Below are 6,103 nucleotides of genomic sequence, written 5' to 3' on the forward strand. Positions count from 1 at the left end.
AATATTTGAGTTTTCAAGCCCATGGATGAAGAAACCATGGTTCAAAATCATCTTTGTAGTTTTACTTCTTTGTACTTTGAGAAAGGTCTCAAGAAAGGGATGAGGAGTAGGGAAGGCGCTATTAGAGAGGATGGTTGGTTGGCTGTCTTGAGGATCAAGGGCCTCTTGGCAAGACTAGTGTCTAGGAAACCTCAAGTATATTATCACAGGTTCAGTAGGACAACTCCTTGCACCAACAGTACAGAAGAATAAACATCATCCACAACATCCCTCACAAGAACACCTTCAGAGGTGACTCCCACCATTTTCTAGTGATCAAGATCCAACTCAGCAGGATTGGCACTCTAGGAGCCTAGCCAGGAAGTTGCTGTTGGTATTTTTTAGATTAATACATCCTCATGAATACCCTAGACACTTCTAAAGATACACCTGAACTCCGAGAGAGGCTACATAAAACAAGGCAAAACATTGGACAGCTAGCAAAAGAAACTTCTGCAAAAGTTAAGGCAGTAAGTAATACAGATCATGCTACTGAAGTCAGTTCTGCCAAAAAGATAGCGGATGTCAAACCTGCCAAAGACTCTCAAGCTATCTTGAAAGAATTGCAGAAAGCACAACGAACAGCTGTTGAACGAGAGAGCTTATCCATATTCTTTTTGTTCCGTAAGCTGTTTTGCCTTCTAATTTCGCTGCAAGTGAGCTGAATCTAAAAGTAGAAGACAGCTACAATCAGGAGTAGCGGGCTTTACTAGTGGAGCAAAGGAGGCAAGAAGTGCTTTTACTGGATAATGAAATAGTTTTCAATGAGGCGCTTATTGAGAACAAGATCAAGGTATGTGAGAAATACAGCATCAAATTGGAGAAGTGAACGAGATTTTCAAAGATCTTGTAGTTTTAGTTCATGAACAAGGCATTATGATTGATGACATTGACTCAAATATCGCAAGTTCACTTGCTACAACAGTCCAAGAAAACCGACTGCTTTCAAAGGCGGCAAAAAGTCAGTTCTTTAGTGTGGGGCTTCTAATTCTTATACTTGTGCTTACAGCATGATCTGCAGTTTCAGGGGATAGTTGGATTGCCATTCCCTTTGTGTTAACCTTTACCGGCATCAATGATATTGCTTGTTGAAAGCTTCGCGAGAGGATCCAAGTAGATCTCGATAGCATCGTCACCATCTTTCACGAGACTTTCGAGTGTGCCGTTGCAAGTTGGCAAAGGCAGGAGAGGAGGGCATCGATGGGTATTGCCATAACTGGGAATACGTCAGCCTGAGCCGATCCAATGTGAACCATCAATGCTGGATTGACAAGAAGACACCTTCTGTAGCACCGGTGCTGAAAGCTTTTCTCCGAGGGTTTCTCTGGAGGTCATCCAATAATGAAGTGGGCATCCTCATGCAGAAGGCGCTGCATAGAAGAGAAATCTTGTACAACAACAATGAACGGGAAAAGAAGGTATGATGTTCTGAAAGGAGGCGGCAAAAAACCGCATGGCAAGAAGGCAAGGAAGGTTTAAAAGAAGTGTTCTTCTCCTCTTCTCCTGAAGGCAAGCAATAGTCGAGGAAGAAGCCAAGGAAGTAGAAGTAGCAAATCCTGCCACAACAAAAGACAACCATCGAACCAAATGATGATCATGAAATCAAAGAAAAAACTATAGAGTCATCGATTCCAGACCAGAAAAATCAAGAACAGACTAGTGCTGAAGGAGGGATATTCCTATTCGAGGACCGTGAGACAGAGAATCAATTGACTTGGGAGCGAGGATGACGGTGTTGATGTTGGAAAAGCGCGCTCTAAAGAGAGAGCGAGATCTTGAGGCTCAACGCCAAAATAATGGTGATATTCTATATAAACACAGACAAAAGGAGTGGTTTTCATGCTCGGGTAAGTTACTCATGAATATATATGTGTATCATATGGATTCAAAATAAAATATTTTTAAAATACTTTTTAATATATTTTTTATATATAAAAGGGTATAATATAAAGGGGTTATTTACAGAATGAATAGAAAAGGGTTTTGTTTTATTTAGAAAAAATTCACAGATAATGATATTTATCAATAGGCCTTGAATGCACGTGATGAGGAGGATTTACATATAGTAACTTCCCTAAGCTTCCATGGTGTCGACGAGCGTAAAGACTTCAATTGCTTTTCATAAGCTTAAGCTTAGAGCTTTTTATTTTCCCTCTCATAAACGTTCAAGCCTTTAGAAAAAGCCAAAAGCTAAGCTTTTGAAAAGCATCTCAACATATGAGTTGCTTGGAAAGCTATATAAGAGGGTGCTCTTGGGGAGATAGGGACCATTAAAAACAAGTTTGTGCAAGGCTTGAGGTTGAGCTTGAATTCCTCACATTCTTCAAGGACCGTCATCAAAATTTGGAGAGAAGGCTTGAGGTCAAGCTTGAGCCCCTCGCCTACATCGAAGATACCATCATCGCGAGTCGCTACGAAGATTAGCTTGAGTTGAGCTTAAAGCTTCTCGCCTAGTTTTTTTAAAAAGATCGTCAACAACTTCCCTTCGTCATCAAGCTTTTGAGTTGAGCTTCGTGCTCCTCAAAATTCTTCTATAAAATTTGTCATCCCACCTTCTTCTCTTCTTTCTCATTGATTTTGATCATATCCTAAAAGTCTTTCGAACATGTATCTTGCATATATCTCAATTCAAGAATTTGTTTTCGCATTCAATTTGAAACTAAACTCTTCTGGTTAATTATTGTATATTGAGTTCTTCCATCTCAGAGTGTCCCCACGGTGAGCGACTTTCACAAACCCCCGCGTGAATGCTGTGCTATATAGCTAGCTAAGTCAAAAAGTATAGATAATATATAATATAAAAGAAAGTTCCCTTCTAAGTCAAACAATGCATTATTTAATATAGCCAGTTATAGATAGGTGCAACAAATATAATAAGGGATAAGTTAGTGGCCATGTGAGGATCATAATGACCACCAATGTGCTAAGTATAGACATGTGGAACCATCTAGCTAGGTGGTCAATTATCAATGTCCACACATGTTGAGCATCGTATCTCAATATGTATTACCATTGACACCTACAATGCATGTTAGATTTTCTAGTTCTTATAATAATCTACCTATTAGATTTTGCAGGTAACAAGCAACACCCCTCCCTCTTGTACCTAGTATTCTTATTTATGGTGTGGCAATATATTAAGGCTTGATTCTTGTATATGGTGACCTAACGACTCTATGTAATGTGTCTACTATTATTGAAATTGTTGGTTGTCCACATAGTGTATTAGACTTTCGTTTAATAGCATTTAGTTTTTCTCTTGATACCTTGTTATAACACACACACCGACTAGTAGATATTTACTACTTGGACAAGTTCCTTTTATCTTTCCTTTTTACTTTTTACACAAGCATGTGCATTCCTAGGTTCACACACATACAAAAAACTTAACTCTTGTTAATTATATCACACACATTTGATATTTATCTTAAATAAAGCATGTTTATTTATTGCATGAACATGAAAATGTAATAACTTCTTTACGTTATATCTACGCACATGTATGTGCATATCTATTTCTTAGTTTTACTAGTTCACCTTGGTAGCTTAGACACAAAATTGTGTACCTCCAAACACTTGCTCTAGTTACCCAATTTGTATCAACACTACATCCTTGAACTTCTTACAACTTTGACTACACCCATAGATACACACTAGACTTTTGGGATTGTCTATGGGGCATACATGCACAAAACACATACATTTGAATATAGGGCTTGGTACTATTCAATAATCACACTATCAAATTAAGGGAACTCTCTTTGGATTCTCCAGATTCCTTCTCTCTTTAGACCCACTCCAATCATAATAATTTACAATTGAAAATGTCTATATTTGAGGTTAGCTATACAAAATTAGATTCCCAGTGATTATGATGGCACCAATCTGATGCCAGGAGGCATATTCCACGGTGGATTTCGTAAACTTTGATGACCGGGGCTCATACACAAAGTGGATTCTTTGTGCGAGAAGTTGATGGGGACGCCCGTCCTTTTCGAGCGTTTCATTCATTTAGTGTGTACATGGGTGATTCCATAGCGGGTGATTCCGCAAAATACATATTAAATTAATAAACGTTTATGAGTTTAGAGTGTGCACTCGTAATAAATTAAGGTTAGGATTTATTTCTAACTTGTTGATTTATTTATGTAGCTGAAGACTGCTAGGTATTCACTTTTGTCGGTTTAATTATATTATTCTACTAACGATTGTGAATGCTTCAGTTGATGTGTAGAGATAGCATCAGTGGCGGAGGAAAGCATTGGAGTCTAGCGAGTATTCGACCTATGGATTATATTTTGATAGGCGCCACGCCTATATTTTGTCATGTCTATTGAGGCATTGATTATTTATTATTATTTTGTATGCGCCTATACGCACGAATATGTTATTTCTATTTGGACATTGTGATTGGGCGTGCCAGACTCTTTGGGCACGGTCCATTAGCTTTATCTCCTATTTTTGTAAAAGCAAACTCAAAAGCTAAAAGCTTGTCATATTTTTGTAAATTGGGCTATTATTGAGCATGAAGATGGAAATATACATAAAATACATGCTTTGTGAAGCGCTCACACAAGGCATGGGGGGAGATTGAACCCAATTGGTCTCTTGCTCTTGTCGTTCATGCTTTTTACATTGTAATTTGTGCAAAAAGGTAGAGTTCATTGTTCTTGGGGACCTTTCGGGATTCACTACGTGAGCATACATCGACCGATTTGCGCACCAGTGGTATCAGAGCGAAGCTGAGATCAAGAGCTTCCAATCGCTACCCATCTCGTGCGAAGGCGGAGCTCTTGGAACGATCGGGCTCTACGATCAATCTCGTCGCGAACCGTCGATACAGGCAAACTTTTGGCAATCAAGAACCCCTTTTTCTGTCATCAGATCGCGAAGGACCAAGCAATACAGGCGGAGGACCACTCCCTCATCTCCATCAACAAGTCGTGGACATACAGTGAGAAACTCCATATCTTGTTTCTTCCAAAGTTGAATCTTCAAGTTTATAAGCTTTAAAAGAAGCTTAATAGCTTCAACAATTCATCCGTGAGGTATCGAAGGGTGCCCGAAAATTCCGCGTGGCGGAAAAAACGGCCCCCCCTCATGATTGTGCCGTTTTTCTGAAGTATGCCCCTCTAAAGCTTAAGCAATTAAGCCTAATTCATTAAGCCTTACTCAAGTCAGACAAATCACCTCTGGTCACCAACTCCAGGTCCCGCGCCTCAGAGATCAAGTTCTGCAAGTCAACTGTGATCAAGTCCTGCAGGTTCACTAAGTCGGCTAAGTTCTGCAAGTCTGCAACTCTGCAAGTCACCTAAGTCTGCAACTCTGCAAGTCAGACTAGTCAACTGGAGTCAAAACTGACTTATGCTCAAAACTCCTAGAAGGGCTGTTCCTACGTAGAAACTCCAAACTGCAAAGTTGTTCCTCGGAAGGTATTCTACCTATACACAGTTTTGCTGAAGTATTTTCAGCATACGAAGAAGGAAAAATTGCAGATTTTCAAAAGATTGAGAAAGAAATACCCAAAAACACATAAGCCTTGTGACCCCGAATTTGAGCTACGCTCATACCGCTAACCTGATTTTGAGTGAGAAAGGTCTTTTGAGTTTTACAGGATGACGGAACCACATATGGATGATCTTATGGCTGAAGACGACCTACTTGAGCCTAGGATGGAGCAAAAGCTAGACTTAATCATGATGCAATTCGAAGAAGAACGAAAGGCTAGGCAAGCATTGCAAGCGCAATTGGCAAAATTACAAGGAGCGTCTACCGACAAAGAAGAACCTCAAGCTGAAGATTTGATTCGACGTACCATCGACGCCACTCTTGAAGCTCAAACCATTCGCAAGGAATCAAAGATAAGTAAACAAAGTTTCAAATTTCGTACTTTCAATGGCATACGAGAAGGAAAGACTGTTCTAGCATTTATTAGTCAGTTTGATGACTATTTCCATGACAAAACTTATCCAGAAAAAGATAAAATCAAGTGTGTTACTAATCATTTGGTAGACAAAGCATCACTTTGGTGGACTGTAGTACGCAAGAGCATAGAATGTCCTGC

The 6,103-nt window shown here is 39.5% G+C and overlaps 1 pseudogene; it reads left to right on the forward strand.

Moving 5' to 3' along the window:
* Nucleotides 1–398: 398 nt before the first annotated feature.
* On the forward strand, nucleotides 399–1,053 carry LOC148040440 (syntaxin-21 pseudogene; annotated as a pseudogene).
* Nucleotides 1,054–6,103: the final 5,050 nt, after the last annotated feature.

The sequence above is a fragment of the Lygodium microphyllum genome, chromosome 2 (assembly GCF_053477565.2).
Source record: "Lygodium microphyllum isolate KBCC chromosome 2, Lygodium_microphyllum_v1.1.10, whole genome shotgun sequence".
Lineage (NCBI taxonomy): Eukaryota > Viridiplantae > Streptophyta > Polypodiopsida > Schizaeales > Lygodiaceae > Lygodium > Lygodium microphyllum.